The sequence below is a fragment of the Stegodyphus dumicola genome, chromosome 2 (genome assembly GCF_044657685.1).
Source record: "Stegodyphus dumicola isolate Sdum_Otavi_A_Nest chromosome 2, ASM4465768v1".
Classification (NCBI taxonomy): Eukaryota; Metazoa; Arthropoda; class Arachnida; order Araneae; family Eresidae; genus Stegodyphus; species Stegodyphus dumicola.
Genome location: NC_140769.1, coordinates 7,886,870 through 7,913,294, shown reverse-complemented (window position 1 = coordinate 7,913,294; position 26,425 = coordinate 7,886,870). Strand labels below are relative to the sequence as shown.

Genomic DNA, 26,425 nt, shown 5'->3' with positions numbered 1-26,425 from the left:
AAGGGGAACTGGCTCGTATACACGTTACACATGGGGAAAACCACGAAAACGCCCATGCAGCCAGCCCGTTCACGGGATTCGAACCTCAGACAGAACTACCAGTGTTCACCGCCTTTACCGCTCGGCCGCTGGTGGGCTGAAGCGCAGAAAGGAAGAAGGTTAGATACTGATTGTTTGTTAAATAAAGAGGCGCCAGTACCTTCCCTTGAAAATTCCGTGGAAACTATTGGCGCAGTTTTGACGGGATCTCAGCCAACTTTCATGGTTGGATGGCAGCCAGTTTTCATGTTCGACAGGATAGTACATAAGTACTTCAAGTACTTCACTTCTATTATTTTATAATTACTCCTATCGATAAACTGATGTCTTAAGGACGATGGGCCGAAAGATATAAATTCTATATATTACTTATTTTTTGTAACTTACACTACCCTTTGTTTGCACCATTTCTTATACATCATATTTTTTGTAACGCTTTTTAAAGCGTTTTAAGAATTACATGCACTACAGAACTAGTTTGCTTATTGCTGAAATAATTTATTTATTCAATGTAGTTTACTGCTAAAGCAAACACTGTTTTGAACTTTTTTAATTAAATTTTACATTTTTTATACTACTTTGCTCCAGGTTCTTTCTTAGGTAATTTTAGTTTTAATCTGTAATATATATATAGAAAGAGAGATGTTAATTTTGATCAAATGGAATTTTTTCCTTAAGGAGACGGTGGAATTGAAAATTATATTTTTATTTTTTTGTTTAAACAAAAAAATTTATATCTATGTATCTTATAACACCACTTTAGGAAATATAGTATAAAATTCTAATTTATATTAAATTAAAGTTATTTAAACAAATAATTATTCTTTAAATAAAAATTTAAAAATCTCCTTGCATCTACCTTTCAATATAATTTATTCGATTTTGTTGCTTAAAAGGACCTTCACAAAGGTATTTGTGCATTCGTTAATATTCCATATTTGTGCATCCGTTATTAAATGTGATAGAAAGAACCGAATGCTTGAAAATTGGTTTTATGAACTCAAACTTAGTTTTGTCAAAAATGTTCCATTTTGTTAAAAGTTATGAGAAGTTTAAACTTCTTAATAAACTCGTATCCAAAATTACATATACACGAGTACATCTGATTGACGTATAAAAGATTATTTCTTCTAGATAAGGCTTATTTTTAATAAAGCATAAAACGCATGGAGCATTTTTAAGATATATGAACTGCGAAAACATTTCTTTTGAGAAGAAATTCATTTGAAGATCTTATTCAAACTTAGCTTTAATGCATGTTCACGAGAAACACAAATTATTCTTAGATACGAATTTGTAAACATCCGCTACAAATTTTTGAATCATTTAAAATATTTTAATTTCCCAGTTATGCGATAGAAATAAAGATATTATCAAAACATGCGGTATTTACGTATTCTCCCGTCGACCGTGAAACCACTGCCAAACAGCACGATTTAATGTCAATTTTGATTACGAGGAACGTAACAACACATTCTTAACATCTGTATTTTCATGTGATATGACCTCGATTGAATCTTGCTGAGGCATCTTTTCTTTTTATGAAGAATGATTTAATTTAACTGCTACTGCTGTAATTTTCCTCCCCCCCCCCAAATTTTTAAAATTTTGATCCTACCTTTTGCAGAACAGCAAACAGAAGATTATTTTTTGAATCCTGCCTTCAAACACATGTGTAGTAATGGACACGGTATGGTTAGCTGAATGTGGCCGGAAACAAGTAGATAGAATATGGGGGTTTGGAGCCATGTGGCGCTGTGGCGCTCACAGACGACGGACGGGGGGAGAGGAAATTTACGGAGGAGCCCGTGTGGGTTGATACGTCATCAACCACGCGGCTTAACCCCGGACGTGCTGCATCCTGTTTGTGACGTCATCACGCATTATCACTTCGTATTATCTTGCTATTCTTACGTCAGACACATGTCTCATCTTTTTTGTGTAGTAATCCGGTTTCATGTACACGTTTATCGATTGACATAGAACTCCCCGCTGCTTTGATGTCATACTAAATCCGCAACCTGATTGTAGCATGTTAGAATTTCTAGCGCATTCTTTTTAGTTCAGCAACGACCGCTAGAGGGCAGTAGTCGTATCCATAGCGCTTTCTGATTGGTTCTCCTGGATCCTGACCAAGGCTTATATAGAGAGACGCTGGACCCTATCATATCATTTCCGCCTGTGTTGCATGTTTTGTTCCTGCTTTCGCTCTTCCTGTTTGAATCAAGACGTGTTATTCGAGGTAAGTGTTTTACCATAGATTATGTTTGCATTCATATACTCGATGTTAATATTTATTTTTATTAGATATTATACATAGTTTTTATAATGTCTACTTTATTTTTCTTACAGACTTTTCCCTGTGATTATTTTAGTTGAACCCATTTTGTTTTAATATAAGTCATTCATTTTCGATACCTCTTTTATATTCATTTTATTCTGCGCTTTTCCCTATTATTTATAGATTACATTTATTGAAATATGATACCTAATGTAAATTTTCTTTGTTGAATATTTTTTAACTTAACGGTACTCTTAGGTTTTCACGCGAAATATTATTGCATTCTTTAAATTATCTTTAGTATGCTTTCTTTTTCCTAACGTAAATCTTCTTAGTTAAATTAACATTATTTCGTGTTTCCATGTAAATATTATCGCATTTATTAAACTGATGATTTGCCCTTTGCATTCTTTCTATTTAACGCTACAATATATTTTTAAATGAGTTTGTTTTTATTTTACTATTATAAGTAAGTTTATTTTAATATTTTAACTTTTTTAGTCCTATTTATTTCATAAACAATTGAATTATTTCTCTACTTTTTTTTTCCAGATGGAGCACACATCTGAAGCTATGTTTTTAAATCATGAGGTTGCTCAACCACAAGGCAGCGTAAGTATCTTTCTCTTTTTAAATATGATATGTTTGAGAAATTTTGAGTTATAATACTTATTTTTGTCCTCTTATATTTTTAGATGGATCCTGAATATGTTTTTGAACATGAAGACGTGCCTTGGGATGATCAAACGATTGCTATAATGGATTTTGGTGATCTTACATCATCACAGTTGGATTCGCCTTTCGCTGATACCCCAAATTTAACTTGCTCGGATTGTAATAAAACTTTTGCACACCAGAGAAGCTTGACAAGACATATTGAAGTGCAGCATTCAATATCAAGACACATTTGCGCCATATGCAAAAAGGAGTTTTCCCGAAAGGATAGTTTAATGAGGCATATGAAAACGCATTCAGAACCCCAGACATCCATGCCATCTCGCTCAGTGAAACGAGCAGCTTCCCCCGCCACCCTGCCTGCCCCTAAACGACCACGGCAAGAACGCCCACCCTGCCTTGGTACGTTTGCTACAGAAATCATTTATCCCAGTGAAGACACCAAAACAGATTTGCAAGTATTTTTAGAGTCTTCAAAAACTGATATCGCTAGCAAGATTCGAGAAGCTGCCACACAGCATCAAGGTATCAAATGGTACTTGAATGCTTCTGTGAAGATGGTCAGAAAAGTGTCAGAGACCGAGGAGGAGACATGCATCCCTTACTTTCGATCCAGATGCTGTACTACGCTCACGGGAGAAATGCCCGATATGCAAGCAGCTTTTGAAAAGGTAAGAAAGTTAATTTTATGTGAATTTTAATTTATTTTAAAATGTGTGTAAAATTAGTAATACTCATGAAATGTTTTACAGGCGCTGGATTCCTTGGACAAATTTCTGAAAAAAGGTTCAGGATGGGTTTTAGACTCCGTCCAATATCTGGAGCTCAAGATCGCTGTCTACAAACCCCTGGCGGCCTCTTCCTACATACCCCTACCGAAAGCCTTAGCCAGTAAAATGGCAGTTCTCAATATCCAGAATGAGGACCACAAATGTCTCGTCTGGAGTGTGTTAGCAGCTCTTCACCCCATCAAAGATCATCGAGAACATGCATATCGAGTATCTCACTATAAGCCCTATGAAAACGAAATCAATGCGGACGGGTTGTCTTTTCCCACCCCCATTCACCAGCTGGACAAGTTCGAGAAAATGAACAACCTGTCGATAAACGTGTTCGGTTGGGAAAACAATGAGATTTTACCTCTTCGGATCACCAGGAGTCGAAACGGTAATTTATCTCTATTTTGTAAACTTTAATAGACATGCTTTAAGTTTGAAAATTATTTTATGAAATGGTATTTTTCTCTTTTGTAGGTGATCGTCATATCAATCTGTTGCTCATTTCTGATGAGGAAAAGAGACATTATTGTCTTATCAAGAACATATCTCGTCTTCTTGCCGGACTCACCAAACATAAGTGTGGAACATTTTATTGTGACTATTGCCTTCACCGATTCACAAAGAAGGAGACTCTCGACGGGCATGTAGAAGACTGTCGAGTGCATGGAGCACAAAAAATTAAAATGCCGGAAAATAAATGGTTAAAATTCGACAAGCACCAGTTTCAACTACCCATTCCATATATAGTTTATGCCGACTTTGAATCCATTTTAGTAAAGCAAGCTACCTGCCTACCGGATCCTTCGAAGTCATCAACCACCTCTGTAGCCAACCATCTTCCTTGTGGATACAGTTACGTGATCGTGGGACAAGACGGTTCATTTTATCGGGAACCTCAAGTATATAGAGGGAAAGACGCTGTCAACCACTTTCTAGCATCTTTATTGGAAGAAGAAAGGGGCATCTTTGAAATTTTGAAAACTGTAGAGCCTATGATTTTCACCCAAGAAAATCAATGGGTCTACGAATCTGCCTCTGAATGTCATATCTGTGAGAAGCCATTGAATGGAGATAAGGTAAGTATTAGTCGAATATTATAACTTCATTCAGTAATATGCTTTATAATAATGTGTTTTTAAAACAAATTTTTCATTTTTTAGGTACGGGACCATTGCCATCTTTCAGGAGTCTACAGAGGAGCAGCTCATAATGGATGCAACATCAATTCCAAATTTGCAAATTTTCTACCCGTGGTCTTTCATAATCTGAAGGGATATGATTCTCACCTCCTGATGCAAGCGGTGGGAAAATTCAAGGACGAAGAGATTAAGTGTATTCCGCAGAATTCAGAAAAATTCATCTCTGTTTCTTTGGGTCGTCTACGCTTCATCGATTCTCTACAATTTCTGATTGCTTCTTTAGAAAAGCTCGCGGCTAATTTGGAACCCCAACAATTTCAACTCACAAGAACCTATTTTCGGGAAAAAAAAGATCTGATGCTTCGAAAAGGTAATCAGAATTTCTATAACTTTTTATATATGATAATGTATTATGACTTTTTTATACAGGTTTTTTTTAATCTCGATATTTTTAAAAAAAAATTTTCCAGGTGTCTACCCTTATGAGTACTTAGATTCGTTTGAGCGATTTGATGAGCCGCACTTTCCACCTCTCTCTGCCTTCTACAGCCATTTAACAGAGAGTGATATCAACAATGAGGATTACCAACATGCGAACAGAGTCTGGGAAGATTTCGGATTACGTCATCTAGGAGACTACCACGACCTCTATGTAAAAAGTGATGTTTTGCTTCTGGCGGATATTTTTCAAAACTTCAGACGACTATGTCTTGATTTTTACAAACTGGATCCGGCACATGTTTACACAGCACCTGGTCTGGCCTGGCAAGCTGCTCTACGCATGACCGACGTCCAACTGGAGTTACTCACCGATCCTGATATGTATCTCTTTATAGAAAAGGGCATTCGAGGTGGCATCGCTATGATTTCACATCGCTTCAGCCAAGCCAATAATAAATATATGGAAAATTATGACCCAACGAAGTCATCATCTTATATTATGTATTTGGATGCCAATAACCTTTACGGGTAAGTATCCTTTCCAAATGTTTAGATATAATATTTTCTCTATTATTTACTTGTGATTACATTATTTTTATTCTATCTTTTTAGATGGGCCATGAGTCAAGCTTTACCAACCCATGACTTCAAGTGGCATGACGGACCTCTTAACTTCATGGAGATGGCTGACGATGCGGAAGAAGGATGTATCCTTGAAGTTGATCTGGAGTATCCAAGGGAACTTCACGATGATCATTCGGACTATCCTCTTGCTCCCGAACAAGTAGTCGTGACTCCTGATATGTGGTCACCTTACACGCGAGACCTGGCAACTAAATTCCAAATCCCACCGAGCAGTTCTATCAAATTGGTGCCAAATCTGCAACCTAAGCATCGGTACGTGATACATTACCGAAATCTGAAGCAATATGTTTCACTGGGGCTTCACGTGACCAAGATCCATCGAGTGCTAAAGTTCAAACAATCTCCTTGGCTTGCAACATACATTGAATTCAACACTAGGCAACGTAAACTGGCTAAATCTTCATTCGAAAAAGATTTGTTTAAACTCTTAAACAATTCAGTTTTCGGAAAGACGATGGAAAATCTCAGAAAACGTACCTGCATTGATCTGGTTCATCGAGATAAACAAGCCAAGAAGTTAGTCGCTGCTCCAACATTTCATTCCTTCAAGATCATCACCGACGATCTGGCAGCCATTGAGCGACGGAAAACCAGCTTGGTTCTGAATCGTCCTATCTATGTAGGCTTCAGCATCTTGGATTTATCAAAAACGTTGATGTATCAATTTCATTATGGATATATCAAGAAAACATATGCATCAAAGGCCCGTTTATTATTCACAGACACCGACAGTCTGTGTTACGAAATAGAAACTGATGATATTTTTCAAGACATGAGCAACAATCTGAACTTATTCGATACCTCAGATTACCCAGAAAATCATCCTCTCTACAGCCTTAGCAATAAAAAGACGATTGGTAAAATGAAAGATGAACTATCTGGACAAATTGCCCAAGAATTTGTTGGACTCAAGCCAAAAATGTACAGCCTACTGAGTAACTCTACTGAGAAAAAAACTGCTAAGGGCGTATCGAAAACCATCCTTAAAAGACAGATTCGTCATGGGGACTACGTGAACTGTCTTTTACAACAACAACGCGGCCTTGCGCATGTGCAACGTATTGCTAGCCACAGTCATCAGATAAAGACTGTGGCTTACACGAAAGCTACTTTGTGTCCTTTCGATACAAAACGGTACATTTTGGACGATGGGATATGGTCCTATGCATACGGACATTATGCCATATAATTTTAGTTTGAATAATTTTGTCTCAAATTTCTCTGTACATTGAATCAAAATTCTAAAAGTATTTTATTGTGGAAATTTATGATGTAAATAAGTGTAATGATGTGTCTTCAAACTTTAATAAATGTTTATTTAAATATATTATTTCTTGTTTTGTACTTTTAAAAACCAAGTCTTCAGTAAAGAGAGGGTTCTCTGAATCTTTTTAAAAAAATGCTTAACACGTTAGAATATTTTAATCAAGTTACAATAATTAATCTGGCAAGTTAGAAAAATTAATTTTAGTTTTATCAAAAAATGGAAAGTTAGAAAAATTAAAAATTTGGTGGAACAGCTATAAATAGAATTGTTTTTCGAATAAGAATTTAGTTAAGATGGAATTGTTGAAATTAAAGCATCCTTTCACGATGTTAGCTGCTGGTCCTAGTGGCAGCGGAAAAACCATGTTTATTAAAAAATTAATGGACCACCAAATGATCACTCCTTTTCCTCCTAAAATTATTTGGTGTTATGGTGCTTATCAAAGTCTTTACGATGAGATGAATCATATTGAATTTTTTGATGGTTTGCCTGAAAACATCCACACTTTATCAAATTCTGTGATTATTATTGATGATCTTATGTCGGAACTCGGAAATGATATAAGATTGACTAAGTTATTTACCAAAGGATCTCATCATCGAAATCTTAGTGTTATTTTCATTGTACAAAATTTGTTTCATAAAGGTATTCGAGAAATGTCTTTGAATGCTAATTATTTAGTGCTCTTTAAAAATACAAGAGACAAGTCTCAAATTATGCATCTGGGAAGGCAGTTATACCCAGAAAAGAACAAGTTTTTTCAAGAAGTGTATCAGGATGCTACATCTAAACCTTACAGTTATTTATTGGTTGATCTCAAACCTGAAACATCTGACTCCATGCGTCTGAGAACGGGGCTTTTTCCTAACGATAAATACTACGTCTATCAACCTCGCTAGTCATTTGCTGGTGAGTTGTCAACGAGTGAAGATGTCTGTGGTGATCGACTTTGAAGGCTTCCAACATTCTTCAGGACAGTTTTTTATTAAAGAACTTGCAGCTTTTGCCGTAGGGGACCCAACGTATCGTGGCAGATGGACTTTTCAACCCCCCCTGTTCCTTTGAAGATTTCAGCAAGAAAACACAACTCACGTTTTCGTGGGTATCTCGGAATATACATAATATGGACTGGACATATGGAGAAATGTCATATGCAGATTTAAATTTAGTCCTTCAGATGCTGTTTCGTTCATTTAAAAAAATATATGTCAAAGGTCTGGAAAAAAAGAAATATTTTCAAAATCATACCAGAAAAGAAGTGATTAATTTGGATGATGTAAACTGTCCCCGTTTTTGTGACTTACCTTCAGGAGAAATAGTATGCCCTTATTTGCATGTGAAGAACTTTTCACACTGTGCTGTTCAAAAAGCCGCCGCTTATGCACGCTTCGTAGAGACTCTATAAAAGCCCAACACTTTTTTCTTTACTGTCATTCGTGTATAAAATGTCGAACTGTTCGCTGCACCAATTAGAGCAACTGAAACTCATCTCGAAAAGTAAATTTTCAAGTGATTTGCTTCGCAAGTGCCCCAATAGTGTCATAAAAACTGTGTGTGAATGTGCCTTAAACTTGCTTCGAGGTCATCTTGCCGTTTCCTCCAAGCGAAAGGCTCAATTAGCGCCTTATAAACCTCAATTAGCGTCTCAAAAATTCATTTAGATATTTTTAGGTCGAAAAAATTTCACTTTAATTTTTTTAGGGAGAAAAATCTCAACTTTTATTTTTTCTATGGGAAAACTCATGTTAATTTCAAAATGTAAGGGGAAAAATTTACACTTTGATTTTGAAAAGTCGAAAAAATTTCATTTAGATATTTTTAGGTCGAAAAAATTTCACTTTAATTTTTTTAAGGGAGAAAAATCTCAACTTTTTAGTTTACGAAAACTCGCCAATAAAAAAGTACCTCTTTATAAGAAAAGAAGACTGCTTGTACAAAAAGGGGAAGGTTTTCTAAGTGTTCTCTTACCTGCGGCTATTTCTGTCATTAGTTCTCTTATTCATGGAGTTCAGTAAAAAACTTCTCATCGTACCAGAAGAAAGACGACAAACGGTGGAACATCTTACCGAACTGGATGAGAAAATGGATAGAATTTTAAAGAAAAAAGACCTTGATGAAAGTGAAAAAGCAGCTTTGTATCTACAAGTACTCCAGAAATATATTACCTATCAGTTACCACCCCCCGTTGAAAAAACAGAGAAACCTATGGAAAAGAAAGAAGAAACTTTGGTGAAGAAAGAAGGAATTCCAACCGAAGATCCATTTGAGAAAAATGTTGTGAATGTGGCTCCTTTAAAATACAAGTCTCAAGCAAAAGACATTTATCATCATGTAAAGAAACATATTTCAGATGGAGGTGAACTCATTTATCGGGATCAGGTCGTTCCAGGGACTCATGTTGTGACACTCATCAATCATTTTTTAAGAAATAAGAAAAAACCAGTTGTTGGACAAAATGAATTTTATGCTGTGTTAAAAGAATTAGGTTTACCTACTATGTATGATGTTCATAACAAATTAAATGCCATGTATGCTCGAAGAAATGCATGGATTAGATATTAAATAAAACAATGTTAACTTGATATATGTGTCTTTATTGTGTTCTTAGGAATAAGATACTTTTCCGAAATAAAAAATAATTATGAAAAAATAAATAAAATAAAAAATAAAAAGATTTTTTCTAAGACGGAAAAAGTTTTATTTACAGTTTTCAAGATGAAAAACTTCAGTTTTTTTTTTATTTATTTTTATTTCTATTATTATTTTTTTTTTTTATAAATCGAAAAAAATTCATTTAGATATTTTTAGGTCGAAAAAATTTCACTTTAATTTTTTTAGGGAGAAAAATCTCAACTTTTATTTTTTTCTATGGGAAAACTCATGTTAATTTCAAAATGTAAGGGGAAAAATTTACACTTTGATTTTGAAAAGTCGAAAAAATTCATTTAGATATTTTTAGGTCGAAAAAATTTCACTTTAATTTTTTTAGGGAGAAAAATCTCAACTTTTATTTTTTCTATGGGAAAACTCATGTTAATTTCAAAATGTAAGGGGAAAAATTTACACTTTGATTTTGAAAAGTCGAAAAAATTTCATTTAGATATTTTTAGGTCGAAAAAATTTCACTTTAATTTTTTTAGGTCGAAAAGTGATATTTGTGTTTTTCTTCATATGAAAAGGTTTCATTATTTAAAACTCAATATGCTTTTATATAAGTTGAAAAAATTTATTCAGTCAGAAAAATAAAACAGAGAAGAAAAAATACATTTCAAATATTTCATTGTTTAAAAATCATTCTTACACCATAAGTTTTTTTTTTCACAAATTGATACGGTGTATACGAGCCAGTTTCCCTTAGAAAGTCCTCCACGAAAGGCATCCCTCCTCTTAGGCAGATAGCCCTAGTGTGCTTTGCCATAATTAAATACACCACCACACCACACCACACAAATTGATACAGGTTAAAATCACTCATTTTACATAAATTTTCAATAATGGCGTACATAGGTTGGCCTTGGCTTCGTTTCAGTACATAATAAATACAGTATGCTCCACATACATTAGAAGTTACACTCTGTAATGGAATATTATTCCATTTTACATTTGAACAGTGGAATCCATAAACATCTGGAGATTGTCCGTAAGAATCAAAAAATTCTAATTCTTCATCTTGAAAAAAGGCTACCCAATGCGCTCCGGGTTCTGTGGAGTTGTCTGTATTCACAACGATGGCTGATCTTCTAATTAAGGGAGGTATTTTATCAGCTGGATAAACTCCTCGAAAGACAGCTGCTGCTTCACGAGATAAAATGTCTTGTATAATACGACCATCCATCAGTTAAAGTCAAAAATGATGTTCCTCGATTTATTAATTTCAATCACGTTATCAAATTCTGCAAAGATAATCACACACACGGTTTGCTCGAGAGGTTGGCTGAACTTTAACTCAATCCGTAGATTAGAATGCTTAATGAGATTCATATGCTCTCCATCACAAAGGTCTGGTGATAATTCGAAACCAAATAACACATTACCTTGTAAATAGTCTTCTCTGGATATAAAAATGCCTTTATCGTGCTGGGATTTATTGAAAAACAGGCTATGATAAGCTCGAATATAATTGTTGTTATCAAAATTTGGTTCCAGTGGATTGTAAGGCACAGGCTGTCCGTCGACGTACACTCCAATGAAATTCAGGTGATAATGTTTAAACTCAAATGGTGACTTGGCAAAATTTCCATGAAAAGCGTCATTATCAACACATCCCATTACAATTCTTTGAGGCATCTGGCCAACAAAAACGTTGTCTTGTATCAAAGACATGCTATTTTGGGGAATGGAATAGACTTTACATAATACTCTATTAATAGGATACTTGGCATTACTCTTCTCTAACGCTTTGGCATGACCTAGGATAACTCCAGGGCTCACACGCACTTTTCTCACGAAAAGAGATACATGTTCTAAAACCACTTTATGACCTGCTTTCCCTTGCAAACAAAACTCCGGCTTGCTTCTTATGAGAGTTAATTTAACATCCACCATATTTAATAAAAGCCTTTCTTGATGAAATAAATCAAAATGAATGCCACCAATCATATCAACAGTAGAACTCAGTTTGAAAAAGGAAGATCGCTTCTCTAGTTCTTTATCATACATTTCAGCTGTTGATTTTGAAGTTTTACTATCATAGCCGTGATTGAGCAAAGTTTCAATATAAGCTCTATAGGGGTATGTGTTACTAGAAGAAGACACCAGTCGTTCGTTTAATGTGACATCCACCTGAGAAAATAAAGAATGCAGGAACAAATTTACTGGGCCGATTGTAGCATCTTTATCCAGAGGTGAACCATCCGTTTTTATTATTTTTGCTCTCACGTAGAGTTGTGTTTGTGACAAGTCAATATAATCTTCTCCACTGCCTGAAATATGAAATTCTACGGGACCTCCATCAAATACATTAGATAGAGGATGAAACTGAACCCATTGGCCGCTCTGAATCGCCGTTTGAGTTCCAGGTAAATGAAAAAGTTCTAATTCGGATTTAACACATTCAGGAATATCTTTCATGATAAAAGCCATTATGAATCGAAAATATCACGTCTTCTCTGCTTCACAGCTTTCGGAGAAATGAAGTGTTTTAACTGTTTTCGCTTCCTTTTATACTTGCCACTACCAACCATGGTCTGGGCTTTACGAATAGCTTTTGCAGCTAATACTTTTCCCGCCTCTTTGGCTCTTTGTTTAGCAGCAGACTTAATGTTTTCACCTGCCAACACATCATTTGCGATGAGAGTTCCGGTGCGCAAAGCTTCTTTCCCCACCGTTTTAGCTCCTTTCACAAACAAAGGCATAGCAGAGCGAAATAGACTACGAAAAAATCCCCCGAGACCATAGCCCTTTTGATAGGGTTGACCTTGATAATAAGAAAGTCCCGAGCCGGTTTGATAATGATTTTCATAATTCTGAGTACAACATTCGTATGGTACGAGCATCTTGATGTCTTCTTTACAAATAAAACTTTTCCTCTTCTGTTGTCATATTTATAGGATTTGTCGCCTTCGGAAATGAAGCACAAGAATTAACTTACCCCTCTCAAAAGGAACGAATGTACCCGAATTGAGTCGGATTTCCACTTCGATTGTATTAAATGAATTTCTTGCTACTGGTACATAATGCGGTCTGTCGTACTGTACATTTACGGTATCACCATCTTTTCCGGTAACTGTCACGACTCTTAAGAGGGGAGCTTGCACATTACCAACAATCTGAGGCGAAACGATATCACTATACACATAAAGTAATGTATAAGCAGAATGCAAATCACCCACATATGGACTATTCCAAGTACCTTCGACAATCTGCGGTTCGAAGCCTAATAAACTTGCCAATCCCGAATCATAAAAGATTAATCGAGCTCCATTTTGCGTCACAATTTTCACTCTTTTTGTTGAGCGATCATACTGTAAAGAGATTTTATCTTTAAATGATGCTAAAGTCATGGCTTTTAAGAGATCTGGGACACTTTCGTAACATCCTGGTGGTATTTTTCTATTGGCAACTTCCCTTACACCTGAAGAGTCACCCAAATCAAAGCCAAAGAGATTGTTATCTTTGTTAATATTGTACCAGGTGTGCGGGTAAATGATCTCAGAAAGACCAACTTCCCATTCCCCGTTCAAAGATATGGGTGCAGGCAATTGAGTAATGAAATGAGAGATAGTATTTCCTGGAAAATAACGTTGAGAGCTATCACTAGGTAACGTCATATAGAAAGACATCTTGGCAAATGACGATTCTTTATACGATGTGGAGTTTTTATATTCTTTTCACATCTGTCACCCATGCATTAAATTTTGGTGGATAACCTACGAATTTCACATAGTATTCCGTCATACCATTTCTCTTTCTTTCTCGCAACACTTTTTCAACAGGATAATATCCCGAATCTGAAATTTTTTGCAGTTCCTTTTCGTAGAAGGTTCCTTCAATGACTTCTCCAGCAAGGTCTTTAAGTCGATAAACAGGTGGATTTCTAGGAAGGACTTCATGGATCGTAAAGATTTCTCTCGTCCAGTTACTTTCATAGCCTTTTTCAAAAATCATTTTTAATTTGCTAACGCGCACTGTATCTCCCACTTTGAACTTAGGTTGAGGTTTATGTAGGTCTTTATATAATTGATTCCACACTTGTTTCTCATTGTGTTTATTGACATTCGCTGGTTCAGTTTGAATAGAGCGATGCCAGGTATGATTATAACTGTGAATTAATTTATCTATTACGTCAATATAACGATATGTATTCATTTCACTGAAGTACTTCCACATTTTGCTTTTGAGGGTTCTGTGGAATCGTTCGATGATGCTTGCCTTTACTGTACTGTTCTCAGTTGTGAAAAAAAGAACCTTTTCTTTTTTAAGATAAGTTTGAACGATTTTATTCTTATACTCTTTACCTTTGTCAGTCTGTAACACATGTGGTTTTCTCTCGCTAAAAATATGTTCAAGAGCTGATTTGACACTCTGACCTGTTTTATCTTTGAGTGGAATAACCCAAGCATATTTGGAAAACACATCAATACACGTTAGCAAATATTTATATCCATCGTTGTGTTTGGCAAGAGACTGCATATCTGCCAAATCAGACTGAAACTGAGCGTCGATGCCTCTGACGAGGACGCGATTGCGACGAAAATGTCGCTGGGTAGGCTTGTGCAAAGTATATGACTCTTTGCTGGTAAGCCAATTCTTGATCGTTTTGTGACTTTCTTTGCCTTTTAAAGCACGATGCAAAGCACTCACTCCACCAAAACTGGCGGGAAGGGCTGGATCGCGATACATCTGAGTCAGATTCATGGTATGTACAGCAGTGATTTTTACTAATAGAAATGTGAACGCTCATTTATAGTTTACTCTAAAACATACAACCTCTTATTTCTATATCAATCCTTCTTATGAACGGAAAGCAAATGTGTATGAGTATTTATAGTGTTCCCTTATATATTTATTTTTAAACTTAATTATGAGACAGTAAAGAGACCATTATAAACCAATAATTTTATTTACTTTTTAAACATTCATAATATTCAATACCATAAGCACCATATTTTTCCAGATTGGCAGGACAAAATGTTTCTTTCACTTCATCAAGTACATGTTTGAGACAAACAGATTTTAAAAAGTCTTTTGTGATATAATGTGCTGGTTTAATCAGAAGTAAATAAGGCTCTTCAGTCCATACATTTCCATAAAATTGCCTGACTATGTCGATAGAATTTAATTTCAGAGCCATGGAGTTGATAGTTTCTGTTTTATAAATAGCGAGCTCTTCACAGTTTATAAGTTTAGGATACTTCAAATCTCCGTGTTCTTGGATCAGCTGTTCTAGTGACGTCTTTAGAATAGTTTGAAGGCATGCTGTTCCCAAAGAAATGTCGAAGGATTCTGGAAGCTTTTCCTCGTTAATAGGTTCTCGAATACACTTTCGTAGGCTTCACAAAAGTCCATACATTGATATACGAGGTTAGTGACGATGGTACTGATGCGACTGTAATTTGTGGACAATTCTTCCCACTGGGCGATTGTAAGTCTAATATTGCTTTTCTCCACTCCTTTTACTGTAAATTGCTTTAACGTGATGTGGTAACCATTATATTCCGCACTAAAATTCTTGGGTAAGTGCAGATTCATTGTGAACACCTCTTGTGGGCTGTGTTGAGAGAAGGTGTCCAAACACGAAGGCTCTAAATTCACACCGTTACGAGTCGGATAATATGAACTCCCGTACTTGCTGTATTGCCTGATGTGCACTTTGATCTTTCCGTTGAAAAGGGTAGGTCCCACAAAGACATTGTTGCCAATATGTGTCAGCTCCTCTGGGATTGTGCCTTCAGTAAAGCGTCCGTTGCGCTAAAAGAGAAAAAATAATGATGAGTCGTTTGATAAAAGAATAATAAGTCTGCGTTATAGCAAGAATAAACTCTTTTCGTAATACTTACTTTCTTCTTATATGTATTTTCTTCGTCTATTTTTCGTTTGCCATTAGCGTTCTGCGAGATGGGTGTTTCTTTGGGCTTTTCATGGTATTGTTAAGAATCTGAAATCTTCGGCACATCCATGTTGAGAGGCTCGTTCTCAAACTGTTGTTCCAAATCCATCTAAAAAATATAAAGTCAAACTATAAAGGCAGTGCAACAAATGCAGATTTTCGTACTCAAATTAAATAGTAACATCAAATATACGAACACGAAAAAGATATATGATTAAAAATAATACGTACCTCGAATAACACGTCTTGATTCAAACAGGAAGAGCGAAAGCAGGAACGAAACATGCAACACAGGCGGAAATGATATGATAGGGTCCAGCGTCTCTCTATATAAGCCTTGGTCAGGATCCAGGAGAACCAATCAGAAAGCGCTATGGATACGACTACTGCCCTCTAGCGGTCGTTGCTGAACTAAAAAGAATGCGCTAGAAATTCTAACATGCTACAATCAGGTTGCGGATTTAGTATGACATCAAAGCAGCGGGGAGTTCTATGTCAATCGATAAACGTGTACATGAAACCGGATTACTACACAAAAAGGATGAGACATGTGTCTGACGTAAGAATAGCAAGATAATACGAAGTGATAATGCGTGATGACGTCACAAACAGGATGCAGCACGTCCGGGGTTAAGCCGCGTGGTTGATGACGTATCAACCCACACGGGCTCCTCCGTAAATTTCCTCTCCCCCCGTCCGTCGTCTGTGAGCGCCACAGCGCCACATGGCTCCAAACCCCCATATTCTATCTACTGAAACATAATATTGAAGTCGGATTGTACTCATAGTGTTCTAAACTGAATTTCCGTTAAAATCGGAGAGTCTAACAAAATGGTAAAAATAGACGAAAGTCGTTTTACATAGCGCAAAAACGAAACTGATACGAAGCAAAAATAAACATGAATTGTTTAATAAATAAAGAGGCTTCAATTGCTCCTGAATTCCGCAGGAAAGATAGCAGCAATTTTGGAGGTATCACCGCCACATTTTACGGTCAACGAGATGATAGCAAATTACCCAACATGTCATTCAAATATATAGTTAGAAATAATTTACTTTATTGATTATACCCAATGACATTTTAAAATTCACCTGCACCATATGTTCTACCATCATCTGTTACATTCAAATTATCTTTCAGTGTTTTACAATGTATTTTACATTTTTCATTTCCGATGAAATTTTGATATGTTAAAACATACATATGTTTACATATGTTATACAATATATTTTTGAATTTACCTTTTTCCCCGAGTAGGGAAATTTCTTATTTTTGCTTTAGTTCAAGAGACGCTGATCACGCTTTTTTCTCGAACGAGTAAACAAACATTTCTTTATGGCAGATTTTCTAAATTAAGCTATGGGTACTTTAATCGTATTCTGGGTTTTACCAGAAAAATGTCTGAACGGCAATTATGTGCTGCTTTGATAAAGTTTCAATATTAAGAAATAAATCTTCAGATACTTTTGCTTCCAATGCTTTAAGCGATTTTGGCTGTCCTTTATTTGCTAGTAAACTTTGGTAAATGCACTAGTAAGATATGCTGAAAGTTTTGCTGAAACATCAGTAGATAAACAGTATAAATAAAAGATTTCATTTTTTTACATTAAGTATATTACTCTTCATTGCTTTTCTGCAGTGTTTTGTTAGTTTTAAAAATAGTAGCTACCTTTTTTCTCCGCTACGCGGCTCTTTAACTGCATTCCGCAGTTTTGTATATAAACGTTTGTCAAGGGGGTTGATTGATGCATTCTTTTTTATTCATTTGTACTTCATTACCACAAAAGTTTAGAGTTAAGAAAGGTTGATACGTTTTTACATTCTCGTCAGAAAGTACTTCAACATATCGCATATGGTGCACGCATTTATGGACCTTTCCCATACAATTTCTGCTAGTTTTACTCCCATAGCATTAAACGAGGCATTAAAATTTCTCGAACCCTCTGGTTTGTGGTTTTCAAACAATATATTAAATTTCATATTATCAGAACACATGTCTCTTTAGGTACACACGCATTTAGAACCATATTTCGAAACAAACCCAATGAAAATATCTATGACAGTAATTATTCCATAATGCGATGTATATTTATATTTTGTATGTGTCATCATATGACGTTTGCTATATCTAAACATTCGTCATTGTTCCCATTATTAGTTAATTCCTTATGCTTGTTTAAAATAATGTTCCAAGAAAAATCATTTTTTAGGTTTTCCCTTTCTTGCGACAAAATGCGTAAACATTCAGCAAATGTCTTTTGGTTCATTGCTTAAATTCACATTATTATTGAAAATACTTCGAAAGCGGCGTGGCCTTTTCCTATATTCAAAAAAGCTTTGACAAATGTTTTTCACATATAAAGTAATTAACTGGTCTACCCGAGCACTTAAAAGTATTAAACTAAATAATTCAAATTAATTCAAGATTTGTAGAACACTCGTCACATTTTAATAAAAATGGATTCCAAAATTTTATGATTCATCAAAATATATGAACCATCATTTTGATTATCGCAGTCAGACGTCAGCAATAGACATTCATTTAATGTGCACTAAAATATATTTGCTTCTATGTGAAGATTGCCAATTTATCAGTTGGTCTTTCAGTTCAAGAAACTGTGCTATAAGATAAGCCTGATATAACATTTTAGAAATATAAAAAATTGTTATATAAATATAACATTTTAGAAATATAAAAAATTGTAGAATATTTCTCAAACCAAAGGAGGTTAGTGATAAAAAGCACCTTCTAAATAACAAATAAATCTTAAATCATGAAACAGCAGTTACAGTTAAAACGCAATGTTGCCAGTATTAAAAAGAATTAAATACATAAATTATAACATGAGTAGATATCTGTTGAATTATATTTAGTTACAATTTCTTCTAGGTTCAATGGGAAAAGATTCTGTTATTTACACATGATAAATGTTTGTAACGTTTTTCAAAATTAGAAGATTTTAATTCGGTTGTAGAAACATTAGGTTAATTGGAAAAGCCGGAGAGATGAAAAATGATCAAACGCTATCGCCGGGAATCGAATCACGGACCTCTAGAATACTGGCCCAGCGTGCAGAACCAATCCACGACGAAGGCACGCTAGGAAGGCGGGACAAATACCTTATATACTCCCCCCTTTAAAGAGCGACTGGGGTTTTTAGGGGACCCAATCGCCAAATCCTGGGTGGAGAGAATCACCATCCGCCACCCTTTTAGCTCGGGCATCACTGTAGAGATATCAGGTATTTTTCTGAAGCAGGCAAGATGAAAAATGAGCAAACGCATTCGCCGGGAATCGAACCACGGACCTCTGGAATACTGGCCCAGCATGCAGAACCACTGCACCACGAAGGCAAGAGGAATACCTTATACGTTATTTTGTACTTGATATAGAGTGACGTATATGTGTTCAAACTAATCGAAGCTTTTTAAGCTTATTTACGAATACTTGAAATTATGAAAAGTATTCCATACACAGGTACTGAAATACTTTTATGAAAAGTATTTCAGTACCTGTGTATGGAATACTTTTCATAATTTCAAGTATTCGTAAATAAGAAAAGCGACTATAAATAGTTACCCTTTGTAATGGCCCGGTAAAGCAAAAGTTTTGAACTTAAACATATCCTAAGTTTCAATAAACTGAAAAACCAAAGATGAAAAATCCTAATATAAGAAAAAAGGAATTCAAAAATAAATAAACTGCAATTTATAGTTTCATCAAGCTAGCTGTTGAATAAAAAATGTTTGACATAAATTCTGAAATATTTTAAAATTATTTTAATATCAGATCTTTCTAATACTTTAAACAAACGGAAACGAAAACAAATCTAATGTAGTATTAATAGTTTGAAGAAATGTAGAGTTTGAAGTCTGCGTTTAATAGAGAAACAAATACAGGAATGCAGTGGTACTTCAGTACACAATTTCATTCATTCTGCGACCGAGCTATAAGCCGATCTATTCGTATCCTGAAATTACATTTTGCATTGAAATATATTTAAATACCATTAATCCGTTTCAGCTCCACTCTTTAAATACCTAGTTTTAAATAAGAACAAAGCATATTGAATTGTATAAAAATATATAAACTTTGCGAAATATAAAAAAGCATGCAAAAGAGAATGTAAAGAAATAAGCTGACTTAGTAAAGATCAGTCATTTATATTCTACCTTACGCACATCATATCGTCATTGTTCCTCGTTGATTCAAGTTCCCTTTTTCGCCACTATTTCATTTCGACAGAAGTGCTCTCTTTTATTTAGTTAGGAAAATGAGGTATCGATAGTTCTTTCTTTATTTAGTTAAGTAAACCAGCAGATGTGAATTACGAATATACAGATGCTTCGCACAACAAGCACGCAGTGCATGTTAAGCAGTAGGCAGGAATTAAAAACCAAAGTAGGTGTAGAGTTTTAACCTCTTTAAGAGAACAAATTACATTTTTACAAAAATTCAAGTACGTTCTTGACGAAATAAATGAGCAGATCTTTAGAATTTCCGATACGCAGTCTCGCGTTGGAGATAAAAATGTTTTTTTTTTCGTACAGTGAATTTCTTAATGGAAAACTCATAAATGCTTTACAAAATAGGTAATAAAACAAACTCCAGATTCCAAATTTGGGCTTCCATACGCCCATAATCAGGTGGAGGATTACGTTATTCACAATTGGATGGGTTTAGGTACCGTTGTTTTATAACACTGCTAGAAATATACATACATTTATGCAGATTCATTATTATTAGATTTCTTTAAATATAAAATAGGGCTCTAATACTTGGTGGCAAGAATTTGAAAAGTGATTCGCCGTCTATTCTCAATCGACGCAAAATGCCAAAACGAAACTAATAGTCCTTCTGAGAAAATTAGAAATTCTACTTGACATAATCGAAAGTTCAAGCTTACTTTTAAAAAATTGCTCTAACAGTGGGCAAAAAATAATAAGCCGGATCCAATTCAAAGATTAAGGAACAACGCAATCTGCAACATTAACTGAAATAGATAATTAGATAATTTTAGCTTACCTTATAACGTCCGTTATACATTAAACGCGCATGCGCACGCGTAAAAGTATTACGCGAATGCGTGAACGCATTATGCGTTGACACATGCGCAGAAAGTTTGTAGCTTTGAGGTCCGAATTATAGATCATTTCGGATTATGGGTGTCCAGATTAACGACTTTTGACTGTATATGAGGAATTCAATACTATAATATCAGAAAGTTTTCTCCTATAATCCTTATTGGATTAAATAACTTTATTTTTTGATGACTAATCTATTGAGAAATGTCTTTCTCATTGGCACAACACTAAGTGTGTTATTAGAGCCCTACAATTTTATGTACATAAATCACATTGTTAACATTAAATGAAAGTTGCAGAGTGGTTAATTACATGTTTGCTTAACGAAAGCCGTGGATAAAAGTGACTGTGTATTAGCAGATAGAGTATTTATAAGTTCGGCTTCTTTGTTTTAGTTTCAAATAGAGACTGAGTAAGAACTCAGCATTGCGAATCACTGCAGAAGACGAAAGAAGGACATAAGTGACAAAGTATAGATTCCTTGAAGGGGCTCGGAAGCAAAAGAAATCCAGAATTAAAAGAGTTAGCTTGAATTAAGTTAATAATTGGTTAGAAATTTACTTTCATTTTTCTTTTATTTCTTACACACACAAATACATACATTAAAAAAAAAAAAAAAAAAAAAAAAAAGAGAGAGAGAGAGAGAGAGGTAGTTTTATATCTGCCGTTCTACTGGGCCGATTGATAAAATTCAAATTTCGTTTTTGATGTTTCGAAAGCGTGACTTATGATGTATATTAGATTTGTATAAAAAACAGTAATTTTTTTGCAGGTACGCTTAGAAATACGTCCTTATTAAGAGGATGGTAAAATTTTTAAAGATCATAATTAAATTTTTTTTTAAATTATAAAAATTATTTGAAAATACAAATTTAAAAAGAAATCATAAAAAAATGGCTGAATTGTATTTGAAATGAACCTGAATTCCGAATTGCGAAAGGAAAAATCAAGTAAGTTTAATAAAAAAAGAGAGCTTAATAAATATATAACCAGACCCAATTAACATTGAGGAGGTAAAATTTTGCGAGCTAATTTTTAAAAACTACTCGTGTGATTTTTCCAAAACTTGGTAGTTTGGCGTAAATTGAGTCGTAGAATGGAAATATGGAAAAAATTTGGTATGTTATATCAAGAAAAATTCCAATTCTTTGTTGAAGTACCTATATTACAACAATTCTATATGTAAATTTAATACATATCCTGTCGCGCTTTCCGGACATAAACGCAATTTGAATTTCGTCAATCGGCCCAGTAGAACGAGATTCTTTTATGGACGCTTGTGTTTCCAAAATCTGTGAGTGATATATATTTTAATTTTGCTTTTTCTTTAATAATTAATCTTTAGGATTTTGGAATTCTAAACTTTGAGTTGTCATTTTTATGTAGAGGAAAATTTGAATATTTGCTGTTATTCAATTAATAGTTGAGGAAGTGATTTTAAAAATTGTTTTAATGTTTAATTGTATTGAGTTACACTTTAAATTAATTAAAGGCAAAATAAATGTTTCTGAAAAGAAAATTTCACCGAAATAATGTATATTCAGTACCATATCTAGTAATTTAATTGATTACTAAATGTCAGTAGGTAAAGTGTTCAATATTCTAAATGAGAATTATTACTTAATTATTTGTGGTATTCATACACTTAATGAGAGATAAATTACGAGTAAATTTTTGGATAATATTTTGTTGGGGTAGTCTGGCCAGCTATTTTAAATTATAATGTCTGGAATATTAAATAAATGTCTTTACTGTGTTAATTAGTGTATGTTTTATTTGAGCTTTATTTTGTGGTCTAGTGTAGGTCTCCCATGTGATTCTTACGGAAAGCTATCTGAATATAGTGTACACGTGTTAGCACTAACTATTTAAACAAGTCCGTACATTAGATAATGACAGCTGTTTCATTTTGTTGCCTATATTCTAAAAGGCAAAGATTCACATTAACTGGTATATCCTTACTTTCTTGGTCTTTCGTATGATTACATGTACTTAACTTGCAGAGTCATTAGGATTATTTTTGAAAGCAAGAGAGCTGAAAAATAGCAACCGCCTTCGCCGGGAATCGAACCACGGACCTCTGGAATACCAGTCCAGTGTGCTACCGTTACACCACGAAGGCACGCTAGGGAAGTGGGAGAACCTTATATACTCCCATTTTTAAAGGGCAACTAGGTTTTTAAGGGACCTAGTCGCCAAATCCTGGGTTCGGAGAATCATCATCCACAACCGTTTTAGTTCAGGCGTTACTTGTACAGTCATTAGGATTTTTTTTTTTTTTTTTTTTTTTTTTTTTGAAAGCAAGAGAGAAAAAAAATAGCAACCGCCTTCGCCGGGAATCGAACCACTGACGTCTGGAATACCGGTCCAGCGTGCAACCGTTACACCACGAAGGCACGCTAGGGAAGTGGGAGAAATACCTTATAAACTAATAATTTTAAAACACACATGCTTCAATAATTCATGAGCCAACAGAGAAAGTATTTAAAAGCAACCAAGCTATAAACATGATTCCGGAATGAGGAAGATAAAATTCCGCCGAACTGAGTAAACATTGAAAAAAAAACAGAAATACATAAATTATTTTTAATTTAATATTTTTTAAATGAAAATTATTTAAAGCAAGAGACAGTAAGGTTACAAGAAAACAAAGAAAGAAACCATATTGTTTTACCATTTATCATCGAATTGTCGAGATTTGTTTATGATATGCCATAATCTGAGCATTAAGCTTTGTATTTCGTATGTATTACGTTATACATATAATTAATGTTATACTGAAGCGTGCGTGCGTTTATATGGTTCAGTTACCTCCCTTAATGCATGCGTCTTGATTTTCCTAAAGGAAAATAGCAATAGTTGCGAAAGAAGAAGGAGTCCTACAAAGTTGCTAGAGTTTGTTATAGTAATTATTTTTTAATGCCAGACTTCTTGAATCGAAAGTAATCATTTTTATGCGTTATATACGTTTATGGCCTTCTACTGAAGATCTATCTATTTTGATAAAACAGTTTTCCGTGGTGGAGCTGAAATAGAGCAATTCAATTATTCTCGTCGAAACGCAAGTAAAGATTTTAGAGAAGAATTGTAGGCGTCGAGAAGAAGTTTTGTGATAAACATAACTGTGCTGTTCTGTTAAGAATATTCAATCCAATTATCAGGAAACTAAAGAAACCTACAAAAGAATTACACTTGGCTGTTTGAATGTGCACGCATTCAAATTCCAATTCAAATGTGTTAGAAAAATCAAACAACTACTACGCCATTCACAGTCATTTTTCTTTTTTTCCCACGAATTATACGAATTTATACGAATATGTCAGTCTCTTCAGGAATAAAAAGTTCCGCCAGGATAATTAATGTACCCTTGCTTATTTTTAAGGGGTCAAATTAGCATAAGAAAATAATGAGATAATATAAAAATCCCATACATGTTATAAAAAGAGTTCGGTGTTTTAAACTTTTTTTATAAACCACACTTAAAAAATTGTTTACAGGAGCGCTAATTAAATATTTTTTGTTTGTTATTTTTTCTTCGTTTCTGGGAAAACCAAATTAGCCGCTTTACTGAATTAGAACAAAGAAAACATGCATAAGTTTAGATTTATATTGCTGACAAAGAGCGCGTGGTGATGAACGATATGAATAAATGAGATGAATAAAAAAACATTGGCACGAGTTTCACGTCTTATCATTTTCCCTCCCACTCGTTCCCTCACTGGTTCGCAGAAATTCGCTTTTTGATTACTCTAAGGAGAACTTAATAAAGTAATTCGCTTTCCGCTCGGAAGAACCCAGTGGCGAAAAATGTCAGGTGCTGATTTAAAATTTAATATGGAATATAGAATGTGTTTTCTCGTCAAGAAATTTTCCAGAATATACCTCGCCTTCGAAGATCGTGCTGAAAGGGATTTCAATGAATTCAGCGTGTCATCCTATTCTTTTGTACATCTCATTATGTTGCACACTCTCGCTGAGGGAACAAAGGTAAAGACTCACATGACAGCTTCATATTTAGGGACATTATTTTTCTCTCCTCGCGATCGAGATATGTCAAAATCAGGCTTCAACTAGTTTAGATTTTCATTGATAGAGCTCCTAGCTGCATGTTCCGTTTCATTAGGCTGTCAAGAATTCATTTAAGAAACCTATACTTTGAATAACAACTCCTGATATTCTTTTTCTCATCCACTGCCCGTTGGTCATCGCCTTGTAAAAGGGTATTTAAATAAGTTCTTTAAACTACACAGTTATTTTTTTAATCTCTTTAAATATGGGTGTATAATAACATGTAAACATAACAGTTAGCTTAAGATGTTTTGTTAGATTATGCCAAATATATTGGGGGCACAATGATTTAATTTCCCGATTAAAATATGTTACATTCTCTTCTGTGATGTTGCCGTCAAAAAGTGTACGCTTTATTTATTGTTTCTTGGTTGAACGTTGGTAAAACAGTGCTTCTGCGATTACTGATAAAATTTTAATTTAAATATTATCAAAATAACCACATAAAAAAGCATCCGTTGATTCAAAGTGATTTGTACTTCGAAGGCATTGTTGGATCGCTTTAAGACCTCGAACTACGAAATGCAAAAACAATACTAATGCTAGAAAACGCATATCGATTTTATAATAAGTAGCTCCTTATCCTTGAGGTAGGTAACGTCCTTCCTTATCCTTGAGGTAGGACTTGCCCATTGAATCTCTTGTTCACATTAAACTATATGATTAATTATTTTTCTCCTTCAGTACATTAAGTATTTCATTAACTATTTATAACTATTAAGGCCTTTTTAAAAATCTTTTAGTTTCATTGACTTGCACTCAAACAAATTTTAAAATTAAAATATCACTTTCGGCAATGATTCATCACTGCTTTACTTATATCAATAACATCATAACACTGAAATGGCCCACCAGCGGCCGAGCAGTGAAGTCGCTGAACACTGGTAGTTCGGTCCGAGGTTCGAATCCCGCGATCGCGTTGGCTGCATGGGCGTTTTCGTGGTTTTCCCCATGTGTAACGTGTATACGAGCCAGTTTCCCTTAAAAAGTCCTCTACGAAGGCATCCCTCCCCTTAGGCAGATAGTCCTCGTGTGCTTTGCCATAATTCATAATTAAACACACACACACACACATAACGCTGAAATAGCAGGGTCAGTACTTCGCTTTCTTCGTCGAATATTGACTAATTATTTAATCCTTTTTTTTTTAATAATAATTAGCGAAAATTTAAACATTTTGTAGGTAATACGTTTTCAAGTATTGAAAGTTTGACCGTAGACATCAAATAATCGAATAAATCGAGTGATTTTCCAAAATTAGCTAAAAACAAAAAAATACGGTATAAACATCATTTAAATTTTCCACATTTTTTTCCGCTTTATCCGGTAGCGTAATCAGTAAACTGAAATTTTAGTTTGATCGTCTATGTGAGAAAAATAGTTTCAATGTTACATTAAAAAAAAAAAAAAAAAAAAAAAAAAAAAAAAAAAAAAAAAACCTAAACGGAATTTGGAAA

At 34.5% G+C, this 26,425-nt stretch overlaps 1 long non-coding RNA gene and 1 other non-coding gene across 3 annotated transcripts in view; both read right to left on the bottom strand.

The window, feature by feature from the left end:
* LOC146998355 (uncharacterized) overlaps window positions 1-26,425 on the bottom strand; it is a 58,504-nt gene that overhangs the window by 12,093 nt on the left and 19,986 nt on the right. The window lies entirely within an intron of this gene.
* Window positions 22,951-23,022, bottom strand: TRNAT-GGU (transfer RNA threonine (anticodon GGU)). Its single transcript has one exon. It is a non-coding gene; the product is annotated as a tRNA-Thr (tRNA).